At 43.6% G+C, this 24,009-nt stretch overlaps 1 long non-coding RNA gene across 1 annotated transcript in view; it reads right to left on the bottom strand.

Annotated features, from left to right (window-relative positions):
• The window catches only part of LOC135984357 (uncharacterized), a 107,583-nt gene that overhangs the window by 12,140 nt on the left and 71,434 nt on the right, over positions 1-24,009 (bottom strand). Inside the window, exon 2 of the long non-coding RNA XR_010602291.1 lies at positions 7,416-7,502. This is a non-coding gene — a long non-coding RNA (uncharacterized LOC135984357). The remainder of the gene's footprint in view (positions 1-7,415; positions 7,503-24,009) is intronic.

Here is a 24,009-nt window from a genome sequence, read left to right on the forward strand (position 1 = left end):
ATAGATAAAAATTGAAAAAATGCTTAAAACCCATAATTTTATGAAACTGACCATTTAAATTGATGAAAATCTAAAATAATGCTTTAAAAAATCAATATTATCCATCAAAACTATAAAAAAAAAATAGAATTCTGCCACTCCTACCTGTAGAGTAGATATAGATTTTCAAAGAGAGGCCCAAGTTAGGCACTCGGATATGATGATGAGCACAATATAATGCTTTGATAGATAGCGAAATAGAGCTTTCCTTGGGGAAATTTAAAAAAATCCACCACAGCTCACATGTACTTCAAACAGTATCAGTACAACTTTAATTTTCTACTTTGTATGTGATGTTGCATCCCATATGATTTTATGAAAATATGAGATGAGTGTGAATATAATGTAACTGGAATATGCTTCATACAAAAGGTCTCTTGTAAGGTATCATTACAAAGCTTATAATCTACTGAGTGTGTTCATCCTATTTGTATGAATGCATTATTCTTGTATCTGAAACTAGGAATATAAAATGCAACTCTGAAGTCCTATTGTAGTTATGCAAAGTGTGGGCCATTAATGGTGGTTTAGAATCTTGATAGCTCCCATCAACTAAGACAATTGACTGTAGATGGCTCTGTTTACTTGAAAGTCTTCCTGTATACCTGTGTGCCCTGCAAGTGGGTAATGAAGTCCTACAGTGATATGTGATCGTGTCACCTGAACTGGAATCCATCTTTAACCTGGTGCTTTTCCATTTAGAAGGAGGGGTGGGAACCCAGAGAGGGACAAAGGATTCCCGCCTTGTGCCAAAGATGTATAAGGGGATGGACGAGAACAAAGGGGGCTGCAGTCATGAAAAATTCCCTAGCTACCGCCTGAGCTGCAACAAGGACTGTACCAGGGGAAAGGATTGGGCCGATACTAGAAGGAGGCTAGTCTGTCAAAGAAGCTTATTGGAACATCTCTGAGGGTGAGATTTACCTCCATTTAGTTTCCTACTGTATTAGCGTAGACTTGTGTGTTTTATTTTATTTTGTTTGATAATTTGTTTGGTATTTTATTTTATTTGTTCTGTCTGTTATTTCTTGGAACCACTTAAATCCTACTTTTTGTATTTATTAAAATCACTTTTTATTTATTAATTAACCAAGAGAATGTATTAATACCTGGGGGGGCAAACAGCTGTGCATCTCTCTCTATCAGTGTTATAGAGGGCGAAAAATTTATGAGTTTACCCTGTATAAGCTTTATACAGAGTAAAACAGATTTATTTGGGGTTTGCACCCCATTGGGAGCAGGATATCTGAGTGCTGGAGACAGGAGCACTTCTTAAGCTGTTTTCGGTTAAACCTGCAGCTTGTGGGGGACGTGGTTCAGACTTGGATCTGTGTTTGCAGCAGGCAAGCGTGTCTGGCTCAAACAAGGCAAGGTACTGAAGTCCCAAGCTGGCAGGGAAAACGGGCTCAGAGGTAGTCCCAGCACATCAGCTGGCAGTCCCGAGGGGGTTTCTGTGATCCAACCCGTCACACGTATCTTTCACCAGACATCTCGTAATGGCACTCCTTGCCTTTCTCCAGGCCCTGAAACAGATCTTTCTTCAACTCCTATACAGTAACTCCTCACTTAAAGTCATCCCGGTTAACATTGTTTTGTTGTTACGTTGCTGATCAATTAGAGAACATGCTCGTTTAAAGTTGTGCAATGCTCCCTTATAACGTTGTTTGGCAGCTGCCTGCTTTGTCTACTCCTTACATGGGGAGATAGAGTCAATATCTGTAATGGCTCAGCCATTCCCAGTCTCTATTTAAGCCTAAATTGATTGTATCTAATTTGCACATCAATTCAAGCTCAGCAGTTTCTCGCTGGAGTCTGTTTTTGAAGCTTTTTTGTTGCAAAATTGCCACCCGCCGGTCTGTCATTGAATGGCCAGACAGGTTAAAGTGTTCTCCTACTGGTTTTTGAGTATTATGATTCCTGATGTCAGATTTGTGTCCATTAATTCTTTTGCGTAGAGACTGTCCGGTTTGGCCAATGTACATGGCAGAGGGGCATTGCTGGCACATGATGGCATATATCACATTGGTAGATGTGCAGGTGAAGGAGCCCCTGATGGTATGGCTGATGTGATTAGGTTCTATGATGATGTCACTTGAATAGATATGTGGACAGAGTTGGCATCGGGCTTTGTTACAAGGATAGGTTTCTGGGTCAGTGTTTTTGTTCAGTGATGTGTGGTTGCTGGTGAGTATTTGCTTCAAATACAAACAGACTCCAGCGAGAAACTGCTGAGCTTGAATTGATATGCAAATTAGATACAATCAATTTAGGCTTAAACAGAGACTGGGAATGGCTGAGCCATTACAAACATTGAATCTAACTCTCCATGTAAGTATTCTCACACTTCTTATCAAACTGTCTGTACTGGGCTATCTTGATGATCACTTCAAAAGTTTTTTTACCTCTTACTTAATTGGCCTCTCAGAGTTGGTAAGACTACTCCCACCTTTGCATGCTCTCTGTATGTGTATATGTATCTCCTCAATATATGTTCCATTCTATGCATCCGAAGAAGTGGGCTGTAGCTCACGAAAGCTTATGCTCAAATAAATTTGTTAGTCTCTAAGGTGCCACAAGTACTCCTGTTCTTTTTGCTTAACATCATTTCACTTAAAGTTGCATTTTTCAGGAACATAACTACAACATTAAGCGAGGAGTTACTGTATTTCCTTTTGTGTGCGAACTTAGCAGTCACATAAAGTGCACAGTTCACAGCTCTTCAAAATTGAAGTCTTTCATCCATGCAACAGATACTGTAGGGAGGACAGCTCCTTCCTACATACAGACATATACAGGCTCCCCCCCACACTGTCTCACCAAAATACTTCAAACCTGAACCTAGAGAGAGCACTTCTCACAATGAAATGTAGTTGAATCATAGAAATGTAGGACTGGAAGGAACCTCGAGAAGTCATCTAATCCAATCCCTTGCACTCAAGACAGGACTATGTAATAACTAGACCATCCCTGACAGGTGTTTGTCTAACCTGCTGTTAAAAACCTCCAATGATGGAGATTCCATAACTGCCTTAGACAATTTGTTCCAGTGCTTAACTACCCTGACAGTTAGGAAGTTTTTACCAATGTCCAACCTAAACTTCCCTAGCTGCAATTTAAACCCATTGCTTCTTGTCCTATCCTCAGAGGTTAATGAGAACAATTCTTCTCCCTCCTCCTTGTAACAACCTTTTACATACTTGAAAACTGTTATCATGTCCCCCCTCTCCAAACTAAACCCAATTTTTTCAGTCTTTCCTCATAGGTCATGTTTTCTAGACCTTTAATCATTCTTGTTGCTCTTCTCTGGATTTCCTCCAATTTGTCCCCATCTTTCCTGAAATGTGACACCCAGAACTGGACACAATACTCCAGCTGACGCCTTATTAGCAGTGGTTCTCAAACTTTTGTACTGGTGACCCCTTTCACATAGCAAGCCTCTGAGTGCGACCCCCCTTATAAATTAAAAACGTTTTAATATATTTAACACCATTATAAATGCTGGAAGCAAAACGGGGTTTGGAGTGGAGGCTGACAGCTCGCGACCCCCTGAGGGGTCCCTACCCCCAGTTTGAGAACCCCTGCTTATTAGCATAAAGTAGAATGGAAGAATTACTTCTTGTGTCTTATTTACAATTCTCCTGATATATCCCAGAACTATGTTCGCTTCTTTTGCAACAGCATTACACTGTTGACTCATATTTAGCTTGTGATCCACTGTGACCCCCCAGATCCCTTTCCACAGTACTCCTTCCTAGGCAGTCATTTCCCATTTTGTTTGTGTGCAACTGATTGTCCTTCCCTAGAAGAGTACTTTGCATTTGTCCTTATTGAATTTCATCCTATTTACTTCAGACCATTTCTCCAGTTTTTCCAGATCATTTTGAGTTTTAATCCTATCCGCCAAAGCACCTGCAACCCCTCCAACCTTGGTATCATCTGCAAATGTTAGAAGTGCATCTGTGCCATTATCTAAATCATTGATGAAGATATTGAACAGAATGGGACCCAGGACTGAGCCCTGCAGGACCCCACTTGATATGACCTTTCAGCTTGACTGCGAACCACTGATGATTACTCTCTGGGAATGGTTTTCCAACCAGTTATGCACCCACCTTATAGCTTATCTAGGTTGTATTTCCATAGTTTGTTTATGAGAAGGTCATGCAAGAAGTATCTAAAACCTTACTAAAGTCAAGATATACCACGTCTACCACTTCCCCCTGTGCACAAGGTTTGTTAGCCAGTCAAATAAAGCTATTAGGTTAGTTTGACACAATTTGTTCCTGAGCCTGCACACTTATTCGCTCCTTGACCTCTTTGTTGTGACAGATGCCAATTTCTGCTAGACTTATTGTGAAATCTCTGGAAGCTTAATTCCAATATTCACCTATTAACATCACAAGATGGGCCACACAGGGTTAATGAAAATGTTGGGCCAGATCTTTGACTGCTGTAGATTGGCACCACTCCATTTTAGTCAATTGAACTACACTGAGGATCTGACCTCTATAGATTTGTGATATAAAACTTCATATAATCCCAAACTGGCCATGGCTATTTTCAGTCAGACTCCTACTGCTAATTGGAAAGAAAGTGAGGTGAGCTGAAATCCCCTGAGATGCTGGAGGGACCTGGAGAAAAAGAAGGGTACGATCAAAGCAGAGGAGCTAGCCAAGGAGTGAGTGACTCATAGAAAGGGGATCAGCCACTGATTTGTGCATGAGGGAGGAGGAAGTCAATTTCTTAGGTGACTGGGGTGAAACCCAAGGAGTCAGCTGCAGAGCCAGGGAGGAAGGAAGGGAAGAAACAGTTGCTTCTCTAAGCAGCAGCAAATGCAGGAGGAGACTCTCGCCAGTCCTGTACTTGTCCTTTAGACTAATAGTGTCAGCCACAGCACGCAACTCTCACCCACACCTCCCATGCAAAGAGCTAAGTGGAGCAGGTGAAAGCCACATGCTGCTACTGTTGCAGCTGATAGTTCCTGGAAGCACTCCAAGTCTGTGGTGCCCTTGGAGGATTGCTCTTATGCTGCTCATACTGGTGCTTTCCAAAAACGGCTGCCAACCAACTCTCTTTCTCCGCAACCCCTGGGGGATTTTGGCTCCCTCATCCTCTTTCAGCAGCAGGTGTCTGGTTCCTCCCTCCCCTATTTCCATAAACGGGACTCACAGAGAGTAGGGTGTTTGGGGATTAACCACTGTTGGGACACCATTACTACTTTGTTTGCTTAGCTTCTGCCCCCTGTATCATCAGCCGATGACTCCCTCCCCCTGGGTTGAAGCTGGGAAGAAACAAAAATGATAAATAAACCTTTAATAACATTTCCAATAAAACAAAAGGTGAGTTTAAACCACCAGAGTCACCAGTATTATAAAGTTACCTGCTGTAATGCCAAAAGAATAGCTTGGGTCACTTTTCACCAATTATGCTACTTATTTACTTTCTGCTTTACACTTAACTCATTTTGAGCAATAAAACCGCAGTGTGTTCTGGAGGAATGAGCACGGTACTGGGCCTGGGAGTAGAGCAGGCCGGAGTTTTAATCCTAGCTGTGGCAGCTTGACCTAGAGCAGCCACTTTACCGCCTTGCTTTGGTCTCCACACCAATAGAATGGTGCAAAATGGGGAACAGTGTGGCTTAATTAACTACTGCCTGTGACAGGGCTTTGAAGATGTAAAGCTCTATATAATAAATTGTATTATTACACTTTCTGTTTCACTTTTATTCTTAGTCAGTGCATCATTTCACTTTCAGATCTGGGTTTGGGTTTCCAACCTTGCAAGGGAACATTTGCATTATTTTAAAATCTCTGTTGCTTTTATTTGCTTGCTTGTTTTGCTTTGTTTGATTTGTTTAATGCATTACATTATTGCTAGTCACATCAAGATTGGTAAAACCCTTTATTTTTGTATAATCTGGGTCTAAACTGCCAATGTACTTAAATAACTGAAGATAGGGTCACCAGATGTTCCGATTTTATAGGGACAGTCCTGATATTTGGGGCTTTTTCTTATATGGGCACCTATTACCGCCCACACACTGTCCTGATTTTTCATACTTGCTGTCTGGTCACCCTAACTGAAGGGGTCACGATAGCCTTCCTCACAGTGTGACTGTTAGGTGTCAGTTGCACAAAACAAAACAAAAGCCACAGGCAACATCACATACACTCTTACTATCTTTTGTTATAAACCATGTGTACATTGCATTGTTCCTTGTATCATTAGGTGAGAAGCCATGATTCAAGCCCTGTGGACCTTACTCAGGGCAGGATTCTCCCACCCTTCTTCCCCTTGGGCCAGATTTTCCTGTCTGTTGAGGCCATTTTGCACTACGTAAACAGAGGCGGATTAAGGTTTCATAGGGCCCTGGGCCAGAGCAACTGGGGGCCCCTCTCCACCTCTTCTGCCTGCAGTCCCGCTCCTGTTCCACTCCTTTCGTCTGCAGCCCCACTCATGGCTTCACCCCATTCTGACCCTTCCCCCCACAACCCCACCCTGTGCCACCCATATTCTGCCCTATTTTGTCCCCTGCACTGCAGCCCCACAACCGGTTTGCTCCTTTCTGTCCCCCCACACTGCAGAGAAACTCTGTCCTCCCACCCCCAGCCATGGCCCTGAGGCCACAGCGGGGAGTGAGAGCTCCCCCAGCCCTGAGGCCATGGCAGGGAGGTAGAGCTCCTCCAGTCCTGGGGCTGCAGCCATGGTCCAGATGCTGGGGCTTCCCCTGTCCAGCGCTCCTGCCAGGGAGCGGGGTTGGGGCACAAGGGAGCCCATTTTTCTGGGGCTCCCTAGTTGGCCGGGGCCACTGGGCACAAGCCTCGTCAGCCCAGTGACTAATCTGCCACTGCATGTAAGCAGTACACAGTGGCCCTAATCTGTCCCGAGACACCTGCTAGAGAACGGCCCCCTGTCCAGGGGACCTCTCCATGGGTAGAAGACTGGTGGAGGCAGCTCCACTGCTTCCTGTTCCAGCTGTTCCATCACCTCTCCAAATGAAGAAGGGGCACGGCAGAGGAATGTGTAGCAGAGGAGAGCTCCACTGTGACTGATCCTTTACTCACAAAGGGTCCCTATACCAGTGGCATACGTTAGTGATGCGCAGGGGCAGCCCTAAATTGCACTGGAGCTAGGTGGCCATGAATCATGGAATCACATCTGGATCCCTGCAGCTGTGCAGACAGAGTGGAGTAGAAAGGTCAATGAGTATGTCTTCCTTACTCCACAAATAGTCCATACAGGGTGACAGAATCTGGCTCTCAATTTTATTCCGTCCTTGCTGAGGCAAACTTCTAAAGTTATTGGCAGTTTTTCTGTGTAAAAATTGATCTACAAGAGTTGGCTCATTATGAATAAAATAAGCTTCAATAACATACTGTATCTGTCGGGTTATTCCGCTCTTCTCAGATTAATGTGATGTACAAGAAATGTATTTCTGCTCATCTCCAGTGCATGCCCAATTTCTGAAAATAAGGAGAAATGCACTTACAAGTGGGGGAAAAACATGCACCCTTTTAGCTAAAATAAAGAATGAATCCATCCCAAGTGGAAATTCCAGGTATGGAATACTGGTCCTCCAGCAGAAATCAGAAAAGACCAATGAAAAACAATAGAAATCATCTGAAGAATAGGACAATAAAACAGATGTAGAGGATTGAAATTGGAGTTCCATAGGGATGCTCAGACACTCAGTTAATATTTGACTGGTTAGAATTATGCACACTGATATTCTAAATTATGCCAAGTGCTCAGAGAGAGACTGATACTATATAATCTAAATATATAAATAATAGAGTCTGCTGGAATTTCCACTAGGGATAGGCTATAAAGAAAAAAATGGGATGAAAACAATGCTACTGTACTGATCCTAGGGCATAAGGAATGCACATTTTGGAACCTGGAAAATTCAGAAATTAATAACCAGCCAAGAGCTCCTCTCTCAACTACACTAGTGCAAATGCACTGCTTTCAATATGATCACACCAGTGTCAACTCAAGGAGAATTTGGCCCTGGATGTATAAAGAGTAAGCGACAATGGCCTGGTCTCACTTACACTGGTATAGTAGCACTGTAACTACTTTAACATTAGTTAAATTGATCCTGATTTATATTGTTGTGAGATCAGATCAGAATCAGCCTGCAGGTATTGAACCTATAACAATCCTAGTCACAATAAGAATTCAGAATTAGGGAGTCTGGCCAGGCAGGATTTGTTTACAGTATAACAATTGACAATCTGCTGTAAAATCTAACAATTATTTTGTGGTGACAATTGTATGTGCAGTTAGAGTTAATTACGGTATATATTCATCTGGGAAATCTGTGACATGTTGATTTATCACACCTATAACCAGGAATAGATGAAGGCTAAATATGGTATGGCCTCCCTCCGCTGGAAATGTGGTGCTACAAATGATTCTGCAGAGGATGTAAGAGAAGGGGAATGGCTATAAAAAAAAAATCTGAGTGCAAAGGAAAATAAATTCAGGCACCCATCACAGCATGATGCCCAGATCAATCATGCCTTAATCTTGCACTACTCTTAGGGCTTGTCTACTTTAGGGATGTTTGCAGCTATATTGATGTAGCTACATAGCAGATATAAAACAGAGCTTACACCAGTTCAACTTATCCTGATTTCAAACCTTTTGAAATGTTTTGAGAGAGGGTGCTACTGGCCAGAATAGGACACATGTGAAGTCTGCTTCTGCAGTATATATGTGTGCTTAGGGGTTGAATTGGGTTGATTCACAGCACTTTGGCAAATTAGTACTTTCTTCATTCTGGAGACTACCTTTTTATGCTCCAGACTCTACACTATCATTTAAAAAAAAAGCCTTTAAGGTTGCAAAAATAAGAATTGAGTGTAAACTGATGCAGTGATGTCTGCCTGAATCTTCAGACAACCTGAAACTAGCAACAAAAGCTCTGAGGTAGATGTATGCCACTCCAATCCAGTTCAAAGGAGCCATTAAGGCTGATATTTAACTATTAACTAGAGCTGGCTGAAAGAAGAAGAAATGCATTTTTTTAAAATCTATATTTTCTTGAAATTCAAAATGTAAACATTAAAAAAACCTGAAGTCTGAAAAAAATTCAACCAGCTCTATGGGATTTTAAATGATTTTTAAAGTAATTTTTATTTAATCGGTTTTTTAAATTTTGAAATTAGAAATTCTGTCAAAACTTTGAAATTCAAAATATTTTGATCAGCTCTACTGTTAAATATTTCACTGAGGAACAAAATGCAGAAGAAAAAAGGACAATCGTGTTATGAAAATCTATTGTGAATGGAGTCTTGTTTTGGGATCCTTTTGTAGTAGCATCAAACATTTCTGGAGCTTGGTGGTGGGCACAGGCTGGGAAAGTAATTTTCCTTTCTCCCTTTCTGATACTTGTACCTGTCTATTTGTCAGCCATTACTCAGGGTATGTCTACACTACGAGAGTAGTTCGATTTTACTTAAAGCAAATTTGTGGAACCGATATTACAAAGTCGAACATGTGTATCCACACAAAGGACAGTAATTCGACTTTGTGAGTCCACACTAACGGGGCAAGCGTCGACATTGGAAGCGGTGCACCTTGTGTAGCTATCCCACAGTTCCCGCAGTCCCCGCTGCCCATTGCAATTCTGGGTCGAGCCCCCAATGCCTGCTGGGGCAAAAAAATGTGGGTAACTGTCGTCATTCAACCCTCACTCCCGCCTTCCCTCCGTGAAAGCGCCGGCAGGCAATCAGTTCGTGCACTTTTCTGGTGATTGACAGCGCGGACGCCACAGCACCGCGAGCAGGGAGCCCGCTGCGATCATCGCTGCAGTTATGGCAGTTGTCAACACCTCGCGCCTTATTATGCACCTTTTTCAGAGGCAGATGCTGAGAAATCAGGCGAGGAGGCTACGGCAGCGCGGTGAAGACATTAAGTCTGAGAGGGGCACAGACCTCTCACAAAGCACGGGACCCCGCGCCGTGGACATCATGGTGGCAATGGGTCATGTTGATGCTGTGGAACAGTGATTCTGGGCCTGGGAAACAAGCACGGACTGGTGGGACCGCATAGTGCTGCAGGTCTGGGATGAATCACAGTGGCTGCGAAACTTTCGGATGCGTAAGGGAACTTTCCTGGAACTTTGTGAGTTGCTGTCCCCTGCCCTGAAGCGCAAGGACACCCACATGCGAGCAGCCCCGACTGCCCAGAAGCGAGTGGCCATAGCCCTCTGGAAGCTTGCAACGCCAGACAGCTACCGGTCAGTTGCCAATCAATTTGGAGTGGGCAAATCTACCGTGGGGGTTGCTGTGATGCAAGTAGTCAACGCAATCGTTGAGCTACTGCTCTCAAAGGTAGTGACCCTGGGAAACGTGCAGATGATCATAGATGGCTTTGCTGCAATGGGATTCCCAAACTGCGGTGGGGCTATAGATGGAACTCACATCCCTATCCTGGGACCGGACCACCAGGCCAGCCAGTACATTAACCGAAAGGGCTACTTTTCAATGGTGCTGCAAGCACTGGTGGACCATAGGGGACGTTTTACCAACATCAACGTTGGATGGCTGGACAAGGTTCATGACGCTCGCGTTTTCAGGAACTCTGGTCTGTTTAGACGGCTGCAGGAAGGTATTTACTTCCTGGACCACAAAATAACTGTTGGGGATGTGGAGATGCCTATAGTGATCCTCGGGGACCCAGCCTACCCGCTAATGCCCTGGCTCATGAAGCCCTATACAGGCACCCTGGACAGTGAAAAAGAACTCTTCAACTACCGGCTGAGCAAGTGCAGAATGGTGGTGCAGTGTGCTTTTGGACGTCTGAAGGGGAGATGGAGAAGCTTACTGACTCGCTCTGATCTCAGTGAAACCAATATCCCCATTGTTATTGCAGCTTGCTGTGTGCTCCACAATCTCTGTGAGAGCAAGGGGGAGACGTTTATGGTGGGGTGGGAGGTTGAGGCAAATCGCCTGGCTGCTGATTACGCCCAACCAGACACCCGGGCGATTAGAAGAGCCCAGCGGGACACGCTGTGCATCCGGGAAGCTTTGAAAGCTAGGTTTCAGAGTGAGCAGAGTAACCTTTGACTATTAAGTTTGTTTAAACAGAAGCTGAACCTGCCCCCATTTCTTTACCCAGTTAATGTTGACTATCCTCTCCAGTTACCAACCAATTTCCCCCCCTTCCAACACACCTTTAAAAATAAAATAAATGGAACTTTGTTCATTAACGCCGTTTTCTTTATTAAGGATTTCGCGGTAAAGGGTTGAAACTGGGACGCAGACTGTGGTGGGGAGCAGGTGTAGTGATGGAAAGGACGCTTCTAAACTCGAGGAATGACAGGCTCCTGCTCCTAGAGCGGTCCGCAGTGGTGGACTGGTTGTTTCAACGGAGCCTGCCACCCCTCCTTTTCAGGACTCCGTGTGTGGGGGCTATGGGACTTTGTGGCGGGGGAGGGCGGTTACAGATCCCCTGCTGCGTGGCTCTGTCATCCAGGCTAAGGACCGCTGCATAAGATCTGTAACCGCCGTTCCCCGCCACAAACTCTTAGTTTGCAAAGAACAGCTCCAGTCTTGTCACATCCCCATCTTATCAATTCATCAGAACGTTAGCTGAGAGGGTTATTCAAAAATCAGGCAGGATCCTCTGTATTGTGCCCTGATATAATAGGACATCATGTGCATTTTTTAAAAGTAAGTGCCAGGTAAATCAGATTTCCAATAGACAAACATTCATCATATGGTTCACACTAGTGCACCATTTATTGTAACCAGAGACACTAGTGATGCAATAGAAAATGTCCCAGTGATCAAATTCTAACAAGCACTGCAATTGTCTCTAAACTAGCTATGGGAAATATTATTTTCGTCAAGAGTAATCGACCTTTTTCAAAACTAGTGCATTTCTCTATCCTCTTGGTTTCTTGGTTTAATAAACCTATAATAAATAAACACCTCAAGTATAGGCAGGCTTACAGTCTTAGGCAATATTTAATGTACATCACCTATAGGCTTAGTATAGCAGCAAATGAACTTCTATTATAATATAAACACTGGTCTTATGAAGCTCAAAAAACTGTAATGGAATGCTGAAAACAATTTACTCTCAATACTGAAAAGTATCACTCCGTCTAAGAATTGATTTTAAGACCTAGTTTAGTATGTAATTATTTTAATAAAAGGAAACTATGGCTTCTAGTAAATATCTCTAGGCTCTTATCCACATTAGCCAACACTACACTATTGTCCTCAGTATTAAAGGGCATCCAGTTCAATGATTCAGAGTATACACGATGTGCTAAAGGTCATTTGAGGCAGCTTTGCTCAAGATTTGTGCCACTTTGAAATGTGCTTATCTAGGGGGCTTAGCTGTAACCCTGAAAGCAAAACTAATAAAAATTCCTAAAGGAGTGCAGCTGAGGAGTGATGATTCTAAGAGGCTAATAAATATTTCCTTACCGTTAATAAAGGACATATCTTTCTATAGTGATGGAAGCAGCAAGCTGCAATGACCAGGATCATAAGGATCCTTTAATTATTTATGACCACTGATAACTCCTATTTATTTATTACCTTACACTGCACCTATAACAGAAGAATCGATGTGCTATACAATATTGTTGAAACAAATATAAATACGATTTTAAAAAGTTTATAAAAAAGCTATTGGGCAAATTCTTGTCTATGAGGCCTGGTCTACACTAGGAGGTTATGTCAAATTTAGCAGCGTTAATTCGAATTAACCGTGCACCCGTCCACACAACAAAGCTATTTATTTTGACATAGAGGTCTCTTTAAATCGATTTCTGTACTCCTCCCCGATGAGGGGCGTAGCACTAAATTCGACATAGCCATGTCAAATTAGGGTTAGTGTGGATGGAATTCGACGCTAATAGCTCCGGGAGCTATCCCACTGTGCACCACTCTGTTGACGCTCTGGACAGCAGTCCGAGCTCTGATGCTCTGACCAGCCACACAGGAAAAGCCCCGGGAAAATTTGAATTCCTTTTCCTGTCTGGCCAGTTTAAATCTCATTTCCTGTTTGGACATCGTGGCGAGCTCAGCAGCACTGGCAACGATGCAGAGCTCTCCAGCACAGGTGACCATGCAATCGCTGAATAGAAAGAGGGCCCCAGCATGGACTGATCGGGAAGTCTTGGATCTGATCGCTGTGTGGGGCGATGAGTCCGTGCTTTCGGAGCTGTGATCGAAAAGACGGAATGCGAAGATCTCCGAGAAGATCTCAAAAGCCATGATGGAGAGAGGATACAGCCGGGATGCAACGCAGTGCCGCGTGAAAATCAAGGAGCTGAGACAAGTGTACCAGAAGACCAAAGAGACAAACGGATGCTCTGGATCCCAGCCCCATACATGCCGTTTCTATGAGGCACTGCATTCCATTCTAGGTGCAGCCACCACCACTACCGCACCACTGTCCGTGGACTCTGACGATGGGGTATTGTCGACGGCCACTTCCTCGGAGCTGTTCGCGGACGGGGAATATGAGGAAGGAGATGAGGAGGACGAGGCAGTCGACAGCGCTTTCAACGCTGATTTCCCCGACAGCCAGGCTCTCTTCATCACCCTCACGGAGATCCCCTACCAACCCTCCCAAGACAGTAACCCGGACCGTGAATCAGGGGAAACATCAGTAGGTAAGTGTTTTAAACATTTATTTTGAATAGAATAGGCATGGTATGTTAGCAATGGGTTTTTAATGATTAGTTTGCCCTAGGCGCTTAATTTTTTAGTTCTTGTCCAGTGCAGCTACTGGAAAAGTCTGTTAACATGTCTGGGGATAGAGTAGAAATCCTCCAGGGACATCTCCACGAAGCTCTCCTGGAGGTAATGTGAAAGCCTTTGCATTAGGTTCCTGGGGAGAGCGGCCTTATTGCTTTTCCGCGCCAGGCTAGCAGCAGGTACTCCGGTATCATTGCCTCGCAAAGCATGGCGGCATACGGCCCTGGTGCTTGCTGGCATTCACGCAGCATGCATTCTTTCTCTGCCTCCGTAATCCACATCAGAGTGATATCACTCATGGTGACCTGCTTTGAATTAGGGGAATTTTAGTATGGGGACTGATTGCCTGTTCCTTTAAATAACTGTAACGGGTGGTTTACAGCCATGCGGTGGGGGCGGGGAGGCGAACCGTTCATGCTGAGAGGTTTGCCGGCAGCGTGCAGGGATCTTTCCCGAGCCCAGCCACGTGGTGGGGGCGGGCAGGCGAATCGTTCCTGCTGAGCGGTTCGCCGGCAGCATGCAGGGATCTTTCCTGGGGACAGCCACAACAAGGGTGGGACAGGGGCAGAGTTCATGCCAGCCGGATCACTGGCAGCAGGAACTGGCCAACGCTAGGAGCATTGCTTGGAACGTGAAAGGAAGGCACTGCTATAAATTAAGCTTTAAGCAGCTAAATGTCTAGGGCTTACCATGGCCGCCTGCTAGCAGAATTCCAGTGTCCGGCCCCGCTTGTGTGATCTGTACAGCAAGACCCCAGGCATTCAAGGTGAAGACAGAAAATTTGACCTGGTACTGAGTGCACATGTGATAGGTATTGTGCATGGTCTTGTTCACAGAGCAAGACTATATTCATTGTTTGCAAAAATGTATCATTTTGAGGAATTCACTCCCTTTTTCCCATCCCACAGCTGCGAGCGTCTCCCGAGCTACCCCAGCATCTCCCTCCCAGAGGCTGGCGCAGATCAGGCAGCAAAAGAAGAGGACATGGGACGAGATGTTCTCAGAACTTATGGTCTGTTCCCGAGCCGAGGCGGCACAGCAGACCCAGTGGAGGGAGAACATGTTGCAATACCAGCGATCACACAGCGAAAGGGAGGACAGGTGGCGGCAGGAAGACCAGCAGGCGACTCAAATGCTGCTTGGACTAATGAGGGAGCAAACAGACACGCTCCGGCGCATTGTAGATGTTCTGCAGGACTGGAGGCAGGAGGATAGAGCCCCCGTGCATTCTATATCTAACCGCCCTCCTCCGCCACAAAGTCCCATCCCCCCCCACCCAAAGTCCCAAGAAGGAGGGGCAGCAGGGGCCATGAAAACAGTCACTCCACCCTCCACTCCTCAACTCTCTTTCTCCTAGCTAATATATGTCTAATATATCAGCTCAGAAAGACTAGTGCTTGGCAGACACATCAGTCTGCTGTCTCAGAGCACATAACACTTGGGAGAGCAGTCTCTAGACCACAGACTAGTATATTTATCCTTATTTACCTTTATAGTATTGTTGTAGGTATTAACAGATGAGTGACCATGAACGGTAAATAAACAGAACCTTAATACACTGCTTTAGCTGCGGGTTCTGAAAGCAAAATAAAAATAGCCCATTATCTCCCACCCTTTCCACTGTTCTGATTTTGCAACAATTTAAAGCATTCGAAATATGGCCATAAGAGGCCTTGAAATTATCAAATTCCCCTGCAAGTCTAAAGCATATCTCTCCATAAATGGTAAGTGAAAAACCTACCACTCTTCCTTTACAACGAATCATTCTAGGGGAAATAAAAAGTGGTTTCACTTTTCATTCCTTCTTGACTTTGATGACAATGTGCTAATTTAGGCAGCATAGCCTGGGTGTCACTGCAGAGTAACGGAGCAGAGTGTTACAGCGTCCCACCAGTGGGGGAGACTATGTGGAATATGTAAAAAAGCGCATATTACATGAAGGTGCCACGGCTGTAGCCAGGGCACGGGCATGTGTTACTTTAGGCCTCTAAAGCAACAGGCATAATGTACACATAGCACTTTAGTATAGATATAGTGGGAATGGATCGTTTTTTTTTCCCCCCATCATAAATCATGTACACACAACAATATACCAAAAAGGAAAACTCCTGCCTAGATCATGATTCCTAACAGGACTGACCAACCCAGAATGCCCTGAGGTAAAGGGAGAATCCCAAGGTCAAGACAGAAGACAGCTGTGGGGCTATGGAGGTCTTGTGGTGATCTACTCTCACTATGCTGATGACTCTTTAATTTACCTCTCCACTCCTGATCTCTCTCCGCCATCCAAACTTGCATTGCGACCTCTCTTTGATGTCCCACTATTGTCTTAAACTTAACAGCTAAAAGTAAGCTTCTGACTGTTTCTTTGTCTCTCTACAGCTAAAACCAGGAGCTCTCTCTCTCCCATCCCAATTGCTGCAACCTCCCCTCCCTGGCCTCTCTGACATCCACATCAGCTATTCCTTCCTCTAACTGACAAAACGCAGCTGCTACGATCATTTTCTTTGTCCATAATCTGATTGTATGACACCCTTTTATCTTATGGAATGCCTTATAACCCTCCACAGCCCCCACTTTTCTACTATTTAAAGTTCAAGCTTTGTGTGTGTTGCCTTCAAGGTACTGCATAACTCTGCCCCTCCCTGTAGTCTACCGCTCGTCTCTTCTTGCCATCCCTCCTCTCTGCCACTGATAGCAGCCTCACTGTTCCATTTGGGCACTTTTGTCACAACTGTCTCTGCCCTCTTTCTTCCATGCCCATCCACCTGGAACACCCTTCCTGAGCTGGCCACTTGCTACCCCTTCCTTATTCAAATCTCTCCTTAAAACCACTCCTACTTTTATGCCTACTAATAATTAGCCAAGTAATAATGGCTACAACAAGGAGGAGTTGGGGATAGTTTATGTAACACACGGGCTAGGTTTAAAATCCAGATCCAGTTATTGTAGTTTGAACCCACATTTTAATTACAACAAAATTGAATGTTAGTGACAAGCCATCATAAAGCAAAGAAATCCAAGGTTAAGCAATAGATTGTCAAGGCCCAATCCTCTCCTGCTCACAATCAGTGAAGCTTGGGGAGGCCAAAGTGGCTACTTAAATCTGCATCAGTTTGCAATGACCCCACTTAAAGGCCTTCCTGCCAGTTTCTGACCCTACACCATTGGCCTCTGGAATACCGGCTTCCACTCCTACTGCACGGGGCCCAGATGGGCAGGAAATCCTCACCTGCCCATTTAGGGCAAGTTTATGGTTCCTTTGCACTGCTCTGGTGGTGCAAAGGGACCTTCCCAGAGCCAAGGATCTGGCCCCCTGTATCAAAGCACTGCTGAGGTCCTGCTAAACATCACCACAATGTATATGGCTGTGCCTGGAGTTTTGGATGATTCATTGTTAACTGAAGTGACTAGAGTTTGTCTCAAGCCACAAAGTTTGGGCCCAGGTTTGAACTTTTCCATAGTTCAGGTGCATTCAGATCTGCGTTTAAATGCTAGCTCCTATAAAGTGACTAACAACAGAGTCAAACTAACGATCCTTCCCCCAAGTACCAAGACAAAGGGCACAGCTTCAATTCCAACCTTTGAGAACCAACCAACTTGAAACTGGAAATTCCAGTAAAACTTTATGAGAATTTGCATTACTCATGATTGAGGAGGGTCAACATTTTGTGCACACACACAAAAAAAGTTTCCATTTTGCAGAATGGAAAATCTTACACTTTTCAAAAATGCTTTGAAAATGAAAAATCACCTCACTGATTTCAGAGATAGGGTCTGATTTGCAGATCCTTGCTAACAGCCAGCCAACTCTGCCCACACATTGCAGCTTCTGACCTGGGCAAACTAATATGTCCTCATTCATGTTCTGAGTGTCATGTGAGTGACAGACTGTGCTGTCATGTGGCAAACCTGAGTTCAAGGCTCCATCTCTGCCCTTCACTACAGGCTAGAAGGGGCCGTGGTGCACTGCAGAAACAATTTAAATGCAGGCTGTAGTGGACAGCATCTCCTGTCACATGGCAAATCCTCTGCTGGCAGGCCCCAGAGAAGATTCTGCTCAACCAGAAGGAAGGCAATCACCAAGCAAGACATTCAGGTTCACGGAGAGGTACAGCATAAAGTTGGGGGAGGGATCCTCCAAACTACAAAAGGAGATCAGAGAACCCCTTTGCGGGGGAAGGATAATTCCCATGCATGTACAGTGAGCCATTTTAAAAACAAAGAATCTTTATATCTAAATTAAAATAAAACCGGCTAAGCAATCCATAATGAAACCTAGGGAGGTTGTGGAATCTCCATCTCTGGGGATATTTAAGAGTAGGTTAGATAAATGTCTATCCGGGATGGTCTAGACAGTATTTGGTCCTGCCATGAGGGCAGGGGACTGGACTCGACCTCTCGAGGTCCCTTCCAGTCCTAGAATCTATGAATCTATGAAAATTAATCTTTACTAACACTGATTTATGGTATTAATAATTAATCATACATTCTTATAGCAACATTCATCCCAGAGGTACCCAAAGCACTTTTCCAGAGTTCTTCCCCTCCCATTCCTCAGAAATGGATTCATGCAGCATCATAGGATCCAACCATCTCATAAGCATTAATCAGCTTATCCTCACAACTCCCCCATGAGGTAGGGAAGTATTATTAGCCCATTTCACAGATGAGGAACTGAATACACAGAGGCCCAATTCAGCAAAGCATTTAAGCATGTGCATTGAGTTTAGTCAGACTTCAGAACATACTTAAGTGTTTTGCTGAATAGGGATGCATGTAAACAATGTGATTAAAGTTAAGGGTGTCCTTAAGAGCTTTGCTGAATCAGAGACAGAGAGATTAGGTGGCATGCCCAAAGACAGGCAGGAACTAAACTCGGATCTCGCAAATCTCAGTCCAGTGCCTTAAATACAAGACCATTTATCCTCCAATCTTTCAGTATGTACAAATTATATAAATTTATATATAAATACATATATAAACAATAATATCATAGCAAATATAATCCTGCTGATATACCAACTGCAGATTTATTAGATATCTTAGAACATACAACACAAAGAAGAGCTTAAAATTACTTGGGGGAAATGTCCCCAGTGGATTCAGTATAATGTTTACAGAAACAATGGGTTTTCTGCCTGCCTGCATTGCCCTGGCCTGCCAGCCATTTCTGGATGGCAAACAAGAGCTTTGTTGTTCAGTCCTGTGAGTTGTGCCTCCCAAAGGATCAGTCATGGAGGTCAAGCAGATTCAGTCAGCTGATACTCACCTGCTCCCCAAGTGAGACAGCAAGAGGCAGAGTGAAAACAAATGGGACCCCAACGCTGATAAGCTGATGTTATCACCAGGCAGGCAGCTGTGCCTTTTGTGCAAAAGGAAGACAGCATCACAATTTGTAAGTGTCACTGATGAATTGTTGCTGTCCCCTCACTGGAAAAGGTGTCAGATGGGTACAACCTGAGACACCCTCAGCCTGCTTGATTACTAGGAATAACTGGGTAAGAATTACTGATGAAATAATTTGTGACTGTCACAGGTAAAGGTCAAGTCAGAGTTTGTGCCCTTTCCTTCCCGCCAACAAATTCATTCACCTGTGTCTACACTGCAATAAAACACTCACAGTTGGCCCATGTCAGTTGACTTGGGCTTGCATGTCTTGGGCTGCAGGGCTATAAAACTACAGTGTAGACATTTGGGCTCAGCTCTGGGATCCCACAATGGGGAAGGGTCCCAGAGCCTGGGCTCCCAGCCCAAGCCCGAACATCTGCATTGCAATTTTATAGCCTCGCAGCCTGTGCTCTACAAGGCCAAATCAGCTGACATCGGCCAGCTACAGGTGTTTCACTGCAGTGTTCCAATTGCGATCAAGCTTTTCTGGTACAAAAAAGAAATGACAAAGAAATGTCAGTGTAGGGTTAGGACTATGAGAACAAAAAAAAATCTTGCTACTGACAAAACTAGCAAGGAAAGAAATCACATTCCCAGTGTTTCATGAAAGCATCAGACATGGTATGGGTTCACCAAACGTTTCTTAATAATAATAATAATAATAATAATGGAGATATCCCATCTCCTAGAACTGGAAGGGACCTTGAAGGTCATGGAGTCCAGCCCCCGGCCTTCACTAGCAGGACCAAGTACTGATTTTGCCCCAGATCCCCAAGTGGCCCCCTCAAGGATTGAACTCACAACCCTGGGTTTAGCAGGCCAATGCTCAAACCACTGAGCTATCCCTCCCCCCAGGGAAGGGAAACAACTGTTTCTGGGGAAACAAAAGTCAGTTAGTACAAAACCTTCATTTTGCTGTTAAAAATGCATTATTAATATCTCTATCTGAAAAGAGCCAAATTTCGCTCTGGGAAAATTTAGGAACTACATATATAAATGAAGGTTTTGCTTTGTCCAAACTGGCTTTTGTTTCTCCAGAAGCAAGCAAGAAATGAATGGTGAACGCACAATGTGTCTGATGCTGCAAAGCTCACTAGTTTTGTCAGTGGTAAGAATTTTGTTCTCATGGTTCTGGCATTCCCGCTTATATGGATCTTTGTGTATATGGATACTCACAAAGAGGTATTTCCTGCCATGCCCCTCCATGGGTAAACACATCAGAAACAAAGATTCTGCTGCACAGGAAGGATTCAGAGAGCTTACACAGGCAGTCTGCACCCCTTTAGTACACCACAACTCCGTGTTCCCTCCAACCCAATAGGAGGGAGGGTTAGAGATGGGACAGGTGAATCCAGGATTATGTGGTTCCATATGTCACTCTGCAAGCTGAACCTCCCCTTTCTCCACATGGAAGAGTCTGTAGCAGCTGCCAAGGCTGTTGCAGCCCTGAGGCTACAGCAGCAGCCGTTCAAAAATTCCCTCCCCCACTGGATGTTCCTGGATCACATCCCAAGTACTCAGGCTGCCCACAGGAGATAGGATTTAACCCAGAGTAGAAATTGGTAGTTTCATACAGAGCTGGCTAACTGGCCAGACACAGTATGAACATTTTTCCTGGAGACCTCACTTTATTCAAATTCATAAGCAAAAGGATTCTAATGAGTTTTACAGCACCAATCCTAAGCAGACTAATGGATCAATAGCTGTGTGAGTCAAAAACCTTTTAAAAAAAGAAGAACAGGAGTACTTGTGGCACCTTAGAGACTAACAAATTTATTAGAGCATAAGCTTTCGTGGACTACAGCCCACTTCTTCGGATGCATCCGAAGAAGTGGGCTGTAGTCCACGAAAGCTTATGCTCTAATAAATTTGTTAGTCTCTAAGGTGCCACAAGTACTCCTGTTCTTCTTTTTGCGGATACGGACTAACACGGCTGCTACTCAAAAACCTTTTATTCAGTCTGACATAGTAGAGAATGTCACAGCCAATTTTTCAGAATGTACCTGGGTTCACATTCAGAAGTCACGGTCTATATAATTTATTTTTTAGTCTATTTCTATTATCCCCAGCACCCTGGTATGCAAGACTGGCGATAATCTACCTCCTGCGAAACAAATATTAAAATATCCATTATTACAAATACCCATGTAAAAGCATCACACACACTGAAGTTCTAATCAAGATCTGCACTGTAACTACTGTAGAAGATAGAATGTTAATGGTTCCAACAATGGTGACTTAGGAAAAATTCTCTGTTTGATTTAGAGTTATTCTGTGATCAAAGAGTTTTTTAAAATGTATATAAACAGCTTTACTGGGTCAAAAAGCTTTTTACACATTAGCATACAGTGAGAGTAGAGCACAAAAATAAAATCAAGAAACACAGAAGGCACTGAAGATTAGTAAAAATGAAGCTTTTTTCCCCAGGCTTTTCATAGTTTTTTTTAACATGAACCAAAAGTGTTGCTTATGTCAGGCAGAGATAAAAAATATTGACAGCTACAGATAAAGCACACAAATTAACATAATATATGGACCTTCATGTGACTTATTGCTCTTGTTTGGGTTAAATTATGGAATTATTTTATTTTGCATATTAATATACATTAAAGTTAATTAATCATTTTATAATCATACAAAAAACTTATATGCAGGAATCAGCCATAGGTAGCCTTTTTAGCTAGCTAACTTTCTTCTTCCCACCGTTCTTCCATTAGGCTTTGAGTTACTAGGACTCCATTTAAGTATTTCTGCTCTTGATTTACCATTACAGCCCAGGTATTATAGATGACCCGTACCTACCGATCGGGGGGGTGGAACAGAGTGAGGGCAGTGGCTTCAGCCGATGTTACTGAGCATGCTCTGGGGAGGAGCACACGACCCCACACATCACCTCTGCTAGGTACCCATCCTTATGCAGATGATCAGATGTCTGAAAGCCCACCCTACTGACCCAGCTACCAGAGGTATCTCTGTCTTCTTTTTCTGCCTCAGTCTTAAATGCAAGATGGGAGATTTCAAAGCTGGTTGAATTAATAAGGACCCTATTCTGCACTCCTTACTTTTGCAAAACTTCCACTGACTAAATGAATATTTTGGCTGAGTATGGATGACAGGATTGTGAACTTGACTTGAAATCCACAATGAAAACTTCATTTTTCCCCATCTCTAGAATATGTCCAGAATTATAACTCCTGGGTGCAACTGTTCAAAGAAATCAACATTTCTGTGTTTGAAGTGCCAGAGGTTTCAAACCAAAGTTATGTCCCCATTGTTAGTTGCAGCTCTTAGAAAAGCTTCATATCACAAATGCCATTTGTATCCCTTTTTGGAGGGAGGTATCCCCTCTCCTTGTGCATTTGCTGTGTTTGCGACTTTCAACAATACAGCGTAATAAGCCAATCAGAGCATGCTATATTTTACAGTCAAAGGCCAGAACCTCCAGACGTTACTCTCACATAGTCATAAAATATATGTCTATGCTAAGATGCAGTAGAAGAAAAGGTAATGAATTAAATCATTGTATTAAATACACTTTTTTTCTTCATCATATAGTAGCCTGGCTTTTGTGGCCAAAATCACACAAAGCCTAATACACGTACAACTCCAACTGATTTATCACTTCCATGCACAGTAGCTGTGCAGATGGTGTAGCTAGTGTTTGGTTTTTACAAGCTAAGCACTGGTTAGTATTCTTTCTCTCTCTCTCTTTTTTTTCCCCTCCACTATCGAATAAGTGCTGATACTTCTTATGCCAAGTTCAAGCAGCCACTAGTTTTATTAATGTAAATCAACAGTAACAGAACTAAAGTCAATAGAGTTACTCCGGATTTATTGATATATGCTTATTGGTTATGGTGGCTAACCCTAACAAACATTTTGCAAATGTTTACTCACCTGAGTAGTATGCATTGGAATCGATGTGACTACTCTTGACAGGACTATACATGTGAATAAAGGTTTGCAGAACTAGGCCCTAAGGCCCTTACTGGCTAGTTTTAAATGACAGTCTCTCTCACTGACTAACATATTCCCTTTATTCAGTTTGAAGTCTTATATTGGTGACCAATGTAAAACTGCAATAAACCACAAACAGCACAATGTCCCCCTAACCTGAAACTATCATAAACTGCATTGATGCAAATTGTAGGCTTATTGGATTTATTCTGACTGTGTATACTAAGGGATAACATTAGTGGCTGTAACCAGAGCAAATCTGCACAGAGAGGCCTCTATCTTTTCCTGTTTTGTGCTTTAAGCACACAGAAGAAAAAGAACAAGCATGCCCTGGTCTTTCAAACTGCAATTATTTGGCTAATATGCCTTAGATTAATGAGCCTGGTAATAGGGGTGAAGCAATATTACTTTATTTCTGCAGATGCTTTGAAGCATATCCTAATAAAAATGTAAGAAGGGAGGGGTGCCTTCTGAGTGTAGTTCGCCTACATCTGGACAGCAAACAGGTGCATTGTTGTTTGGTCCTGTGAATTGTGCCTCCCAGAGGACCAGCCATGGAGGTCAAGCATATTCAGTCAGCTGATACTCACCTGCTTCCCAAGTGAGACAGTGAGAGGTAGGGTGAAAACAAATGAGAGTCCCATACTGATGAACTGATGTTATCACCAGGCAGCTGTGCCTTTTGTGCTGGAAGCACACAGAGCCACAATTTGCAAATGTCACTGATGAATTGCTGCTGTCCCTCCCCGTGATGTAAAGAACTGCCTGTTCTTAATTACCAGGAGGACTTTGGCTTCTTGAAGCAGTAATGCAATAATGTCAGCTGCCCCAGAAACCTGCTCATTGGGACAATTAACCTCACATTAAATAGAGCCTGCCTACCTTTTTCACTTTC

Source organism: Chrysemys picta, chromosome 6 (assembly GCF_011386835.1).
Source record: "Chrysemys picta bellii isolate R12L10 chromosome 6, ASM1138683v2, whole genome shotgun sequence".
In the NCBI taxonomy this organism is placed as follows: domain Eukaryota; kingdom Metazoa; phylum Chordata; order Testudines; family Emydidae; genus Chrysemys; species Chrysemys picta.